Below are 17,258 nucleotides of genomic sequence, written 5' to 3' on the forward strand. Positions count from 1 at the left end.
CGGCTTTCATGGATCATCTCTTATCTGCCGAATCTGTCATTGCAGAGGAGAGTTCCTTTTGGGGGGCTTTAACCCATGCTGCCATGGTTCACAGGCTTCAAGCCCCCCTTATGGATACTTTTCTCTCTCTCTTTCTGTCTCGCTGTCTTTTCTAATCCAAGTCCAACTCTCTTTCCTGCTTTATCACAGTCTCGCTCTCAGATGCATGCCCTCTTTGTCATTCCATTTTTGTCTCTCCACTGTTTGTTTACAAGTAGAAGCTAACCTGAGCGGTAGGATATTGAGGTGGGGGGGGGGGGGTTCAGTGTTGTGGAGCAAGAGAGGCGTCTGGGAGGGAAGAGGCTTTTGTTTGTTTGGACAGATGCACAGGCCCATCTCTGAACTTCTGTCAGTGATCAAAGGAGCCGATGATGTAGAACAGATTCATGGGCCATGTCTTATCAGCCCTTGCTCCGGTCCTCATCTATCATCCTGAGCTCTCGTCCGTCTCATTCCGATGACAGCACCCTAAACAAGGTGCATTAATCACTGCCACTCCCCTCTTTGGCCAGGTGGCCTTATGCCCTCCAGACATCCATACACACTCAGAGGGCTGAGGATGTACCTACCAACCACTCCCACACCCCAAAGGGCATCTTTGCTCACTGGGTCTGCTACTTTTTCTCCACCAGCTTCTGGTGCTCTTATCAACTTAATTCCTCTTCCTGGAATTAAACTGGCTAAAACAAGAAGGGTTCTTTGAGTCAAGTGTTGTAAATTTTGGTAATTTGCAGGCACAAGTATAAACTCTAGATATAAAAACTAGATGTAAACATGTACTGATATCGAAGCATATATGTCGTAAACACACATATGTATTCAGCACCTTGCACTTACTGGGCTTTTAGTGTTAATCCCTATCAAGTACATAGGTTTGTTTGGCATTCAAAGTTTGGTAAAAAAAATTACTATGAGTAGCTACTTGAGTAAATAATTACCTTAAAAGTTAAACATGGCACATCTTCACAACTTTCTCTTCAATAGCTGTCAGTACTTACAGTAATAACATCATCAGCTTGTAAACACTTTTTGAAGCCCGCTAACAGCTTGCGCCCCCCCCCGTCAACTTCTATTTTGAAGTGTAACCACAGATTTAACCAGGAAGGTTCCATTGATGTACCAGGACTCTACTTTTAGGGAGTAGTGGCCAAGATGGTCAGGCCAGCATGAGAATAACAAACAGTTTCACATAAAAAAAAATCTTATTTCAAGTGTTAGTACAATGTAAAATTACACAGTGAGTAAAAAAGACAGGGCAGTACCCACTGAATCCGATACACTTCTCCTCCAGTTAATGTGAAAAGAGCAACAGGTTTCCTTCAGGGCAATTCTTAAAACACCCTTAAAAGTAGGTACAGAGGTAAAGGTTCCTACTTTCAAGATCATTACATGTATAAAATGGGCGAGCATAAATAAGAAAGCATAAACAAGAAACCTAGCATGATCTTTGCAATAAAGAGCAACAAAAGCATTTTTCTTCTCTGTTTTGCATTCAAAAGTTGCTAGTGTTGGATTATATCCATTCTTTTGATTAGCCCCTTTCTTTACCAGCTATATGTTTTCTTGGTCTTCAAGACCTCAACTTGACTACAAACATTCCTGTTACATGCAATTCAGCTACATGAAAACTTCCCACCACTATCATCACCATAGTCCTAACATGATAATGAAGATATGAGACCAAGTAAAAAGTTATGTTGCAATCCAAACATTTGCATGGTTTTCCTTTTTTATTTTTAATACAGTGAATTTTTAATACAGTGATCTTACTTTAATGGTTGAAGAGAATGTTCCATGTTTACCTTCATTCATTAGAGAGATCAGTTCTACAACCATCCAAGGTAACAATATTATTCTGATCTTTTGAATACTACTTGTCCTCTTGCCGCGGTTAACACTGGTTACTGGCATACCCCATAATGGATTCCAAATGGAAAGTGAGTCACTGCGCTTGTAGATGATGAAGGGGAAAATAGCTGAAGTGGTTCCTTTGTGTCAACAGGTTAAGCAAAGCATCTCACGCAGGCTTTTATGGCTAGAGATGGTGCTTTTGTTCCTGAAAAGACTTGACTTAAAACAAATGCCAAATGTGACACCAAAGGGTAATGGCTACACACAAAATGAGAGATTTCACGGGAAAGACTTGTTTTCTCACACAAACCTGTACTCTCCTTCAAAAGTTTCAGAGGTGGAAATTACTCTTCTGCAGTGTCCTGGTTAAAATGAGCTCTTTCATGTGGTAGCCAGTATCAGCCAGAAGCACTTTATAACCAAGATGTATTTAATTCGGAGAATTTTGACATGTAGGGGCTGTAAAAACTAATAAAAGTAAAAATGATGGTATTGATAATTGAGACACTGTGAATATATCCTTTTTGAAAAATAACTTACAATGAAGCATAGGATAAAATGTCTGTAATTACTGCCGCACATTGTTTCATACGTTCTTGGGAAGTTTGTTCTTCATCCAGGTTAGCAATAGTGACCTCAACAAATTACCATTATACTGCTGGCCATGCTGGCTTCTGAGGGGTTGGTTATAGCAGTCTGGGAATGAGGTCAGGAGGTCAAGTGCCAAAGCACAGTGTCATGGAATACAGAGTCAAATGATGGAGCATGTGTGGCTGAAGAGCCTAACAGATGCAGAGGAGGAAAAAAAAAACCCAGACAGAGAAAGACACACTCCACGTCAAAGTCTTTTCAAGGGTTAAATCTTAAGCAAACAGATGTTGACAGGCAGCGTACAAGTTCATCTCAAGGTGAGGAGACATAAACATTGAAGGAAGCCTTCTCCCTGACTGGACACAAAGTACATTCAGACAAGGTTGTGTAGTCATGAAAATGGTACACACACACACACAATCAGCACCTATCAGCCAACTCAATATTTCTCTCATATCTGCCCATTTATGTCAGTATAGTTGCATATCCTTGCTGTTGTCCTTGGCCTGTGAACTGTTAATAAGCCTATTTGTTAAAATGACACTGGCAGGCAGAATAAGCATGCCCCCCCCCCCTATTCCTCAGTTGGAGTGCCCCCACCAACAGCTCATCTGGCAGAGGTGAGGGGATATCACTCTGACTGCTGTGACAGCTCTACTTTAGCATATTCATGACGAGTAGAGTCTCATTTCACAGGTGTATTAAAATATCCCTAACCCCTTTCTCATAGGGAGCCTCAACTCACACCACAATGGCTTGATGCCATGCATGAAAATCGATGGGGAAAATATGTAGAAATATAAGCATGCATCAGAGGCCGGGTCAAGAACCTAATTTCACAGTGACACCAGAGGTAATTTGCCTCTTGAAATGTTTGTCAATTCGCCATTCGTTTGAGAAGGCATGGCATTGTGAGGCCCCCGATGTGAGTGCAAGGTGGCCAACCTGAACGCCTGTATTTATGGTGCACTTTTGTGAATACATTACGCCTGTCACAATGAAATAAGTGACATACTTACATGCTGCGAGGAGTAAGTCCAAAAGGGTGAGCACTGGGCGAGAGAGAGATAAGAGGAGAGGTAATTAGTACATTCATCTTTTTTATGATATCATTTTTCAGACATATATGATCACAATGTAAATTAGAAGTAAGGAGGGACCTGCAGAAAATGGAATTCATTTGGAGTGGGTCAATCGCCCTACAATAGCGGTGCTGGGAGGCCAGGTGTAATTTACGGTGGCTCTTGGCCCTCTCTCTCTTCTGCCATACACCTGGCAGAGCCTGATACCCTGCTGCTCCCCACAGCTGCTGGGCCTCCTCTCCCACAGATAACACTCTTCCCTCCAAATGAGATCCATTTACCGCACCGGAAAAGAAGGAAAAGAAAAGAGAGAATGAGAAGACAAACCCACTCTGCTTTTTTTGCAGCATCTCCCTGTCTTTCTCTCATGATTCAAGCCTAAGCACTTACAGTAATGGCATTCTATGGATTATTGATTTTTGATTTGGTTTTCCTGCTCGGCAGATGCCCCCCGTTTTAGCGGAGCCATTACCTTCGTAACGATTAGAAACAAAAAGTTAATTATGTAATTATAAAGCCAATAACAGCCTGCGCTGGTTTACCCTGCTTTAGTCGGTTTAAACATTATCTCTTGTGTGCACATCATAACAGGCGGAATGTGAGGAGAGGAGATTAACGCCTTGGAAAGCAGATGCGGAATTTAATTCTCCAGTCCACGGCTGCCTGGGAAACCATTAAGTAATCACAACATTCTCCCTCGATTAAATTCACGGCTGCCACTTTGCACACAAAGGGAAGGGGAAGAAGAGGTGCCTGCTGCAAAGCTCTCCCATTTTTATTGACTGTAACGTCAGTCCCTGCCTGCAGGCAAAGATGAATAAAACTGTTAAATGGGGTGCCTCAATCTGTCAGAAAATGAAAAGTTTGAGTGGGCAAAATAAAATCGAAGTAAAATAAAAATTGGAGGGGGTATGTTGTGATGTGTACAGTCTGATAAAGCTCACTCAGAGCAGGTTGAATAAATAGGGGAGCAAAAAGATGCACTTGATATTTGCCCATTATTTTCAGTCATTTTATTCTACCGCAAATTATTTTTGTCCCCAGAAGCTACAGATAAGCTTGACGGTGAGAGGAAGTGGCTGCATTGGTTTAAGTGGATTAAACACATACAGAGGCACACCAATGCAGGTCTTCTCAAACACACTCGCATACACACACACTGCTGAAACACACATTTATTGACAACCTGGGATGCATACAGTAAGTGAGACTAATTACTTATGGATGGGTGTGTGAAGAATTAATATGGTCTTGAAATAATATTTACTTAATGTTACGCAATGAAGCTACATGAAACAACCCAAGAGGGATAGAGGTCAGAAGGGCAGTCTCCTTCTATAAATGAGCACTTAAGGGCAGAGAGAGGGTCTTGCTCTGATTAATTGGGTAATTCATTAGTTTGGTTAAGTCGTTTAGTGAGATGGGTGAGACGAGGGCCTATAACCTGAGGGCTCTGCTAACGAAAGACAAGGAGGAATACTGTGGCTAATGCAAGATAACAACATCAAATGAACTGTGAAAAAAATACACATCTACGCAGCTATGAGTCAGAGTGTCTATGCTACCAGAAAAATATCATTCAGCTCCACATACACAATTATCCCTTCATATTATGAGTTTAAACATGTTGGGAATTACAGTCTGCCAAAGTGTGATGGGTGTGACTGCAGATATATTCACACAAATGAATCCCACATGGAAGTTCAGGTATGTGTTGAGGGCTTTGTTGTTGAATCTGTAGCTTGTATGTTAAAGGAAATTCTTTTAACTGTATTTAGATAAGCTTTACTTCAAAGTCTCTGCCATTATCTATCATACTCAGGCTATAAGGACTTTGGCATTGATTTAAGAGTGTGATTGCTGAACACTGTGAATGTGTGAGCATGTGAGTAAATATGATACTGTTTTTTCAAGGCTATATTTACACATACTTCTTTAAAAGTACTTCATTGAATGCCTGGAAGCCCCATTTAGAAATCTGACACACATTCACAGGCTTGTGCATGGAAGCGCTCACGGGTGTGCACATAAACACACATGTACACAAGCAAACACTAACTGAATACCACGCCAATGTTTCCTTTCAGATGCATACAGGGCCCAGTGTGAGTGCCAGCCTGTTGCTCTACTCCTACGCTCCTGTCCGTCAGGTTCCTCCCTGGAGCTTCCAGTTGTTCCCAAGGGCCTGGGGTCTGTGCCTCCCTAGCTCCTCTTCACTCAGTGCAAATGCCAGGATCAGGTTTGAAAAAGGCAGCAGTTTTTTGTGTACAGTGGACAGCTGGTACATACCAGATAACAGCTGAATTTAAAATGAGTACAAAGGCAGCAAGCATGGGCTGTCTCTTTGTCTATCCTTGCCCATTGATGAGCTTCTCAGTCAGGCCCAACTGGTTTGTTTCTACAAGCATTCACACAATGTCACAACAGTACTGGCAGAGAAAAGCAAGCACTGTGTCTGGTTTCTGTTTAGACCTGCTCAGCCTATTCAAGTTGTCTATGTTACACCAAACACTGAATGGACTAACAGGGTGGGTGAGCAAAAATAAAGAGACTAAAATTCAAGTATCCCTTTTAAAATGTATCGTGGTCTTTTCAGAGTTGTTACTGTTATGTTTTAGCAGAGTTAAGGCTATTAGCTCCCTATATAAGTCTTACTTACCCAAAGATACATCAATTAAAGAAATGTTCACCAGTAACAGTGTGTATTCTGTCCTCTGCAGTTATTTTCTATCTTTTGGCAGCCCCTAAAATCCTCCTGGAACTCCTGGGGCTTGGTTCAAACATCCCCCACCTGATCCACACCTATGCAAGCTGTCTAGGTTCCTGAGACCCTTGGTCCCATTGCTTCACATCAAAGACTCTGTCCAACCCAAGAGATGTCTGACATTTCAAGAACTAATTACGCAACAAATCATTTCAGCATGCTTCTGCCATAACCTGCATCTTAAACAGACTTGATCAGACTGGCTATCCAGATAAGTGATTGATGAGTGACCATGTGGTGTATATCTAATATAGGAACATGCATTCCAAAAGCATATTAATATAGCTGCATACACAACCATGCACATTCACAATGCATAATGCACACACACTAAGCATGTGACATCAAGAATTCACTTTTTCTGAAAAGCCGAATTCCTCTCAGAGTCCCTTTTGAACCAGGTCAAAGCCCCCACCCACAAGCCCAGGCAGAAAGGATGGGAAAACTAATGACTACAATAGAGTGTTTGCATTTTTTTGGGGGTCTTGAAAAACACAAAGAACAAGGCCTGTGACAAGCTCCATTATTTGGTTGCTCTGCCAGTGAGGAGACAGCTCCTGCTGGAGAGATGAAAGTGGGGGGTTTGGGACAGGGAGGACAGAAGAATGGAGAGTGTGTGAGAGTGGGTGGGGAGGTTATATGTGTGGGGTGTCAAGAGGGCCACAGAGATGGCAGGTGATGAGGACGGTCCCGCCCTCGCTGCCATAACCCATGTCGCGTGGAGCTATGGGCCCATCAGCACAAAGACAAATTATCGCAAGGGGAATTTTCACGGACAGGAAGAATCTGTCACTGAGTGGAGCTATCCCTCTAAAGGACTTCACACAGCCATTATGAGCATCTTTAAGGACAGAAAATTCACTGAGAGGCCAGCATCCAACACCCCTAGCGCCAAGATGGATGGGTAAGAGGAGGTGTGGGTCATAAGTTAGATGGGAGTTGTTTTGCCTTTATTTTTTTACAGTCAAATGCATAATCTTAAGTCTTGCCACGTCTTTTCTTTTTTTTTTTACAGTAGTTGCTTGTCAGGAGTCATTAACTTATTAATTCACTTTAAAACAGCATAAGCATTCTATCTATTTTTTTGGTTAACTAACCTCCCTGTATAACAGTGAGTATTCGGAATGTCAGTCTTCTCACTGCTGGCACAAAACCTCTAAAACTTGGACTGTACCCAGTAAGCACATGAAAAACCCTGCAATAATAAATAATACCTCTCATTTTGGTATTATGTGTACTTAAGAGAGTTAGATTCATAAATTAAGCCTTTGTGTTTAATTGGCAGCTCCTTGTGAGAGTTAACAGTGTGTTGAGTGTGCACTTGATGGATAAACCTAGCATTAAGCCTCTAGATACACAGGCAGCACTTGTTGGGAAATACGGGTAAACATATGATGTCAGGCACTGGAAAGAAAGGCTTTTTAACAGGAGCACAGCTAGTGCGGATATGTGTTCTATTTATCTGGGATATGAAAGTGAGGAGGCTTGTATTCTCATCTCAAATTGAAATGTGAGAACAAGGACCTTTTAACTCCAGCAGGAATTTCCACTCCTATATCCAACATATATATGTCATCACTAATGTCAGGACCAATTTCACACAAAGCTCCAAAGAAAACCAACATGAAAGCTAAACATGTTCAAAAGGTCAATTGGGGAATTGAGAAAATGCACAATAATTCTTAATCACTTCATTGATAGGCAGTTTTCATCATCTCACATTTCATGGTCTTTCATGTACGTGGAAAAAAAACTGCATGCGCCGTTGAGAAATATGCCCCTTCCTTTATCATTGTGTCTGTATCATTCACCACAACATGTGTAATCATGCTCAATATTTTATAACAGGTTGTATTACAACAACTTACTCTCATTCAGAGTGTACGCATGTATCCAAACATCTCACCCAATAATGGGAACAATAGAGCTTTAAGTTGTTCATGGAAAGAAGCCACATCTATTGTGTTCAAAGATATCATTCCAATTGAACCATTATGACATCGCCTTTTAAATTTGTCTTGGCCAACACAAAAGACCAGTGGCCCTTTAACAAATGTGAAGGGGATTATTCTATTCCTTCAACGTCCAACCCCACAGCCTTTCTCCTCTCTTTCACACAGGGGCATGAACTTGGATGGGTCCTGCTTTCCCCCCTGCTGAACACCACATTTTAAACACACAGTCACAATTGGCTGGATTAACCCACTCCCTGCCCTCCCTGTGTGGAGCGATCCTATGGACCTGACAACCCTTACCATGCTAGTAACCAGCAGAGGTGCATGCTAACTGGATCATGCTTTGTGAGTAGGTAAAAAAAAAAAAAGACAAGTGTCCCTAACTTTTCTCATGTCACTTTCGCACCCAGCTCCCAGTGTGGATGGGTATAGGCCTTACTTAAAAGGGACTCCTTTGAACTGCATTCATGGAACATTTGCATAAGCAGATTTGGGTGAGGAGAATGGGGGGGTATTGCGGCTGGTCATTAATATGCCAGCTAATTCAGCACATTGTAAGCCCATTGATGCTTCACTAAAGGGCAGTTATCCCATTGCCTTTGTTTAGGCCTGAACCAGCCTCAGCAGTTGTTACAAATTACAGACTTAATTGATTTAATATCTGCCATAACCTGCACAATGAACAGAGATATGGCAATATTTGGTGATAGAGCAATGCCAAGTGAGTCTTTTTTTAAATACACTAATGTTAATGTCTATCTAATAAATGAACGGGTTTCCAAACAGCTGTGTCTGTGTGATAAACATCATAAGCAGATGCTGTGCCAGTCAAGGCTGCTTATTTTAGAGCATCACCAACATAAACACACATTTGCAAACTCATTTTCAACATGTTTGTAAAATGATGCCCATCAATCGCGTCTCTGGCTACGTGTCTGATTTTAATTCAAGATGCCTTCCAAAGATAACACAGTGAAAGTGATTAGTGTGGGACTGTTTGTGCTGTCATGACTCAGCCACGGTAATGCACACTCCACATTTTTACACTCAGCACCAATTAGTGGCTGCAACAAAGCCTGACCAAAAATAAACACTGCAGTATTGCGTACTTGTTACTACAATAAGATGTAATCCCTGGGATATGCTGAACAATATTAGCTTTTCAATTACTTCTCAGTGCCATTGAGCGACAGTCTATTGAAACAGAGAGCAACCCCCAACACACACTCACATGCTGTCCTCCACAGGATACTTCAGTATAGCACTTGACACGTGAGAGCCTTATACACACCACATCTGAGGATACACACCAGTTCCTCCTCGCTTCCAGTCATTCCATGTGTAACTCTTTTGCTCACCTTTTACTGCTCTGTCTCTGTTTCAAGGCTAGAGAAAAACTGCATGGCAGATCTTCAGAGTTCTTTTAATGATTATACAACTAAGAAAAAATGTGATGGACAATGATAACAATGATGAGGTAAAGCTAGAGGTAGAAAACTAAAAAAAGAGGAAGTGGTTATCTCTTCTCCTAAAATGCCCCACTGTTTGTGAGTCCCTGACCCACACTTCAGTAGCTGCCTTTGTCATCGAGTCTTTCGAGGGGTTTGTATGCTGTGGAGGCCTCCATGTATTCTTCCCCCTTTTTCTTCAATCTCCTGCCCCTGATAGGGCCACATCAAAGCAAGAGGAGCTGTGCTTTGTGGGAGCTTGGTCCCTTGACTCTCAACATGTGGTTTTGTGGCTCTGGACATCGGCACCTTTTAACCCATTCTGTCGAGATTAGGCATCGCCTTCAATTGGGCATTAGTGAAACTATAGTAACCAATAAGAAGCTTGTCGCTGAATGGAAACTATGTATCTTGTCGCAGTGGAGCTGTCGGAACATCACGATCCCAGACAAGTTCCTCGGCAGGATTTTGGCTGCCTCGATGGGGGCCCCTTCTTTTCATGCTGACACCAAGTAAACTTACACACACACTCACAGACCTACACACACACAATTTTCGCAACCAAGGCACTGTAATGGTAATTTATATTCAAGCAAAGAGGGGGAAACAATGTTTTCCACATGGCACAAGCATTTAATTATCTCAGTCTTTTTTTATGTCTTGCCTACAACAGTGAATGAGAAAAATGGACAAAAAATGAATAACCAACAACACTTTATGAAAGGGAAGAGAAACATTGGTGCACACAGTGACTAAAGTAGCAGAGCTTGGAAGCCTGGGAAATAAACAGGAACTAATGGAGCGGGTCTCTGCTGCAGTCTTGGCTGGCAAAGGGATGGTCCTGGGGAGGGAGGAAGGGCAGGCGGAGGGCCAGGCAGTGTTGTCGGCCCCAGCTTCATTAGGAGGTGCAAACACTACTCCACAAAACTGAGACCTTGGGCTCCATCAGTCAGATCCTGGCCTTAGCTCGGGCTTAACATGAGCTAAAGACTCCAGACATCACACACTCATTAAAGCCAGGCTCCTGGAGCAACTGTCACTGGCTGGAAGTTATCGGGGACTGTCCTCTCCAGATTCCTGTTGAGGGGAATCTTCACACATCCCCAGGTCAGCTCCCACTGTTCCAGCACTCGTCAACATCTTGGATTAGTTTGGTTACTACAGTTAAAAGATTTGTTCACCTGAGAGAGCTATATTTGCTATATTTCTGATGTCAGATGTTCATTTATTTGAATGAGAATTTTCAGAAGCCAAATTCAGACAGCACAAGTATTTTCTGACATCTCAGTCAATCATCAATGCAAATTATGTGATTTGCAGTTGCATGTAAACTATCATAGATAGCCTCTCTAATGCCACGAAATATACACATCATAGAATTGACACTTGGCTGGTGCTTTTTGTCTATCCGTTTTGTTATAAAGCCCCAGTTACAGTGTTCATTTGATGCTGCTCAGTCAACACAAGTCTCACACTGGCTCAGGCAGTGCAGAAAGAATCAGCATGAGGGTGGATTGATTTTTGGCTGGGTGTGGACCGTGAGCGAGAGACAGTGGGCCTCCAGACAGAAGCTTGGCTGGACTCTGTGAAGACTGGAGCCTTCTGTGAGGTTGCTTGCCCCACCACATGGAGTGCTCCAACAGTGACCCTGCGCAAACTGGCAACTGCCAACCGTCTGCTTCCGTCTGCTTGGCATATTTGGCCATTTAGTGGGCGCTTGTGAAGATCAAATGGGTTAAGATCGCCCCTCTTAGTGAGCGGGGAAAAAAGAACATCAAAAAGGTGTAAATTTCACTTCCCCACTTTTGATTAAGTCAAGCATGAAAAGAAATGTAATACTCTCAAGTGGCAAGGGTTTACACTATTGATGCTGTTACTTCTGCTTCAGGAGGCCCAATCAGCCGACAGGGAGCTGAGTAAACTCGCCCCGAGTTTTAGGGGAGGCCAGATGGAGGGCTTTTGCTGTGCCTGAAAAGACAGCTTAAGAGCTCGCCTCCTCAATCCCACTCAATACTGACTGTGTGAAATCCTGGCCCTGGCTAACCCCCCCAACCCACCCGCCTTCTCCAAAGCTGGTGGCTACCACCATATGGGCTTGTTTAAAAACTCCCACAGGCTGGTACAAAGCACAACAACACAGTTTTCATATCAAGTACTCTCTCAAAGAGGCCCCCCCTCTGACTCCTTCCCTTCCGATTCCAAAGGCTGTCACGGGTTCTGCTCTGATTAATAGTTGGTGTTGGCCGTCTGTTTGGCAGATCATTTTGTGTGATGATTAATATGAATTTGCCGGCTCAATCCAGATTTCACATGTTACTAAATGAGCTGCTGACTGACTGGATGTTTGCCTTTTCACCTGCTAAAAAATATTTCCAAAATGTCTGAAAAATATTACTGGGATGGCTCTCTAGAGTAACATTACACTTTCTTGCTATGTTTTGTTGCAACAGCCTCTCACAAAGCAAAAGTGGAGTCGAGTAGTGCCCCTGGTAATATGTGGTGGACAGCGGAATGGAATGGCTTTTGTAAAGACTTAATAGAATCTTTAACCGTTCCAACAATCCACTCCCATGGAGTTGCATTAAGTAGATATTGTAAAGGGACAATGACCTAAATAGCTCAACATCAACCTCATTAGGCATGCAGGCAGGGCCTAGGCCATTTCATGGTGGAAGCTATTGTCAAGGCTCACCCCAGGTAAGCATTAAATTGCAAATGATACCCTGAAAGGCGAAGAGGAGAGGACAGAGAGGGAGAGAGTGAATATTGCAAACACAGAGAAAACGGTTCTCAGGACAACAGAGAATGAAAAGGCAGTTGGAGGAGCTGCTCTGACCGTAAAAAATCCAATACATCACAGCTTTTGGGGAGCAAATTCCACTCGTCTCCTAAGTGTCTTATTTGTAAGCAATGCTGAGCACAGGCCTGTGTAGAGAGACAGAAAAAAAATAGTGGGGGAGCAAGATAGAAAATCTAATGACAGACTGATAGCAATTACTTGTGCCCATCAACGGGTCCTCTTCCACCCAGCATTCCAGGGGAAAATTAGACAAGTGGGGAAAATAAGGCAGAAAAAAAGTATAAAGAGGTTGGAAATAGTGTAGATTGAGTCTGAAGAAGTAGTCTCTGTGGTCTCTTTGCACTGTCAGAAAACTTTCCAGCAAAGTCTATCTCTCAGCAAATCAATAGCTGCATCCTCGATGCCAAACAATCTTTACTTAATGACCCCTTAGATCAACATGTTAATAAAGGGGTCTCTGAAGAATAGTTTGCAACTGCAAAGTGTTCTTGTGAGTGACATTTAAAGATGCTCAGAAATGGGAGGTGTGCTCCCCAGCGGATGTGCTCTCTGTCACCCTGCCCGGTGAGAAATTGTGCCTTTGCATATTCCTTGTCACTGCTAGCATAAGTTAAAGGACCCCTGAGGACAGTGTTAGTCACTGCTTGCCTTGTGGAGTGGAGTAAATTAAAGCAGGGATTAGGGCAGGCAAAATTGTGGATGACAAGCAAGTCAGTGGCAGCCACATCAAGTGCTCTTTAGGCCCATATGTCTTCATGAAGCACCGCAGTAGGGGCCACCAATGAGCCCACTGCACAACAGTTCAGTTTATTCAAGCTTAAATGGACAATGGCTCCTCCTCTCTCATTCTGTGTTTCTATTCCTCCTCCTTAACGTAACGTAAAAATATGTACAGTATCTGTGTTATGAAAGACATAGCAGAGAAACAATATCTTTCAGAAGATAGTCACAAAGTCAGACAGATCCATAACATTGTCATGAAATTGATATAGATATGAGTTCATATTTTTGTGCTCAACGTATGGAGTTGATTCTTGTTGAAAGCGGTGCAGTTAGGACTGCATGTCTGTTTTGTGGGAAAACTTTATATTCTAACTTAAAAAGTGATCCAGAATATGGCTTGCTATTTCTGATTTATATTTTTAAAGTGCTTGAGTGTGACAAAAGCGTGAAATCAATACATTGCAACTTAGCAGAGAACATTTCAAAAGCATGCAAACTCCCAAGACAATGGCATGAGAGTAAACTGACCAAATGTTTTCATATGAGAATTACTTATTTTTAATTTAGCCTGAAATTGCTAAATTATACTTCATGAGGCAGGGATAATAAGGATAAGCTTATAACTTGCATTTCAATTTCTAACTAATAACACCACCAGTATGAACATACTGCTGTCTTAATGTGTTTTTTTTCTCCATTAGATGCGATACAGAGATTGAAAATAAATGTTTTAAGTATATGATCATGTTGCAATGTCGCCTTTTCATAGAAATTTCATTACACGTGAGAAATAGCATGTAAGAGTTTGACTTTTACAACATGTTGTCAATTGGTTTATTATCAAGAATCAACCACTGCTTCAGCTTTGTCTGATTCATGACCTATGCAGACCAGGGAGAGTTTTTCTGTCTACTCTCTCTTTTTTTTTCTCTCTTCCTACAGGAACACTGTCATGGGTCTCCTTGCCACATCTGCCATGTTTTTTTTTTTATTATTGTTACTTCAAACTATCTATTAAGGTAAAAGTTTGTCTTTTAAAATGTATTTATCATTGTGAAAGTGTCTTCTTCTATCTAGTTGTCAGTGTGTGATGTGGCGCCTAAAAGGAAAACGGTGTGGTGCTGAGCTGCAAACCAAAGTTGTGAATTGTGGTATCTAAGCCCACAGACACCGTGGGACAGTTTCAGGCTCTGGAAATGTACATAATGAATGTCACTGTGTCGTCAAAACAAGTCAGAAGCTCATAGTTTTAAGGTTTGCACTTATCTCCAGAGCTGCTTAAAGTCAACTGTTATTTGCCAAAATTTTGCTGAAACAAAGTTATCAGAAGATCAGTATTGCATAAAGACTAGAAAAATCACATATTTGCCCTTTATTGCAAAACTATTTGTCTTGTAAGTGTTTTTTCATTGAGGAATTGCATGTAAAACAACAACAAAAAAACCCAGAATGCAGTGAGGAAGTTCATCTAATTTACAACTCCTAACCTTAAAACTCTTCCAGGGGTAATATATATTTATGTTTAAGACATATAGTCTCTCTGTGTGTGTTTGTGTGTGAGTGTGTGTTGAATTGTGTGCAAACCATATACTGACACACATTAATTGTTTGGATTTCTCCAGCACAACTGTGGGACCACATTGAGGCATTAATTAATGAGCTTCTCATGTTGTGGCCTGGTAATTGTTAACATTTTCAAAAGACATTCCTGCTACTACACTCCCATGGATAAATATCCTCTGGCGAGTAGAGCAACATTTCAAAAACAAATGTGACCTCAGATAAAAGGGAACTCGATGACACCAGCTGAGGAGGGGGCAATAGCAACCATGCTGGGAAATTCATTCAAATTGTGTGTTGCAATCTCTGACATCCTCCTCTATGTGAGACCTGGAGAAATAGAAAGGATATAGGGTGGTAAGAAAATGGTACGTGTTTTTTTTTCAATACTCATAAATGTCCTTGTTGAGTGTACATCTGCCTTATAAGTGAATCTTTGTGGATTTTGCAACCTCTTCCCCTCATCTTGTATGCAAGCACAGTTTTAAGTCTATGTTTGAGCTCAGTGGGAAACAGCCAGTGGGTACTCTAATGAAAGTCATTCTGCTGTCCTACAGAGAGGTCAAGCTTTTACACCTGGCCATAACTGCATGGGGCCACACTGCATGCGTGGCCCTGGAAATGACTGACAGATAAGGAACTGCATAATTTAGATGTTGGGATCAGGCCAGCAGCAGAGAAAGATGGCAGCCACAACATAAAATAGTGTCTAGATCAGTTTTTTTCTAAAGTAAATATCATAAAGACGTTGTTAATTAGATTTTACTTCATGTAACACATGCAACAATTATGAATTTCACCTTTACATACTAACAGCAAGTTGCCATTTGAGTGTGTATGTATTGTCACCACCACTCCAGAGGATGGCAGAGTGGTTGATAAGACACGGCTTCATGGAGCTTGGTTCCTGGCTGTGACTTCTTTGGATGTAGGGGAGGGCTTAAACAGTGAGATTTGGGCCCCATTAAGAACTACTAAGCCTGCTCATTTCCTCGATTTTCACACCTCCCTAAATCATCCTGCATTCTATGAATTGAGAGTAAGAAATAACAGAATAATCTGAGTCCAAATGGCATCTGGCAAAAAAATTCAAAGGTATCTCAAAACATATTCAAAAGATATAAGTAAGTCAGATTGGACAACCAGAGCCAGAGCGATGAACATGTTTTTTTGACAATCACATACATTTTTCTGTGGAGTCTACTGAAGTAACACATCTATTATGAATTAATTCTTTAAAATTTGTGTTGCACCAAAAATGTTTAATGAACTACATGGAACTTCCCAACAGTGCAAAGATCCATAGGCTGCTAATTTGTGTTTCCAGCAGCATGCATCTGTCCATCTGGCTGCTGTACCCAGAACTCAGGGGCAGTCTGTGCAGCTACACTCCAAGCATGGTGGGATCCTCTTGGCTGCCAGAGATGCAGCACGTTAATGAAGAGGTAATGAGCCAGCAGATCCCTGCGATCTGCACCGGGGCCACAGTGCAAAAGTTTACGTTCCCAGGACATGGAGGGAGAGCATGCCGAACAAGCTGCAGGATGAAAGCTAGGCCTGAGTCGGCCGCATAGATCTAGAGCCACAGAGGGGATTACAGACACCTACTTCCAGCTTAGGCTGGAGTTTTTGAAGTTTGGGCATAGGAGGGGAGGGATCCCTTTGGCAGAGTCCTGTTTGATTCTGGTGGGAGTCCATCTCTAATCCTCCCTTCCCGTTCTCACCTTCTGCCTGATCCACTGCAGCCTCTCATCCCCGTGGTCCAGGATCATTATCCACCTTGGCCAAGGGGCTCCCCCTCATTAATTTCCCTAAGCAGATTACAGAGTGTGCGTTTGTTGTTGTTGTTTGAGCCATCTGATTTGCCTAAGCCCTTTGTTTTTTCATCTGGTTTACACTTTAATGCCCCCCGAATGAGTTTCAATGACGGGGAGGATCAACCTGACCCACTGGTAACTGCAGCAGAGACTTAAGAGAAGTGAGGCTGACCTGAGGGGGTGGATGAAGGAAGGGAGCATATCTCACATCTCTCCACTGCAGATTTAGATGTTCAGAGGAAGGAGACAAGTGTTGATTTACCCTCAACTCATTTCCTCAGAGTGAGGCTAAAGACTAGATGGGGGACTGGATCACTGGCTGTAATTGCTAAACCAATAAGGACCACAGGCCCACTGTTAGCTGCTCTGGACTGCAAATGACACAGCTGCTGGGCCAAACAGGACCCAGAGATCTCCTCACAGCCAAATACCTCTCTGAAAAATGAACCCTCAGACTGATGTAGTCAGTTGGCAGGCCATGCAAGCTCCTCTCTGAATTTGGAGCTGTTTGCACAATACAAAGCTTGGAGGGGGGAGTAGTTTGCAAAGACGGCTTGGTCACTCTGTTCGCTTCATCTTCTCCATGTGACATCTCATTAGTAAGATGAACGCAGACTGACCTGGGTCC

The sequence above is a fragment of the Leuresthes tenuis genome, unplaced genomic scaffold (assembly GCF_036924035.1).
Source record: "Leuresthes tenuis unplaced genomic scaffold, fLeuTen1.0.hap1 SCAF_2, whole genome shotgun sequence".
In the NCBI taxonomy this organism is placed as follows: domain Eukaryota; kingdom Metazoa; phylum Chordata; class Actinopteri; order Atheriniformes; family Atherinopsidae; genus Leuresthes; species Leuresthes tenuis.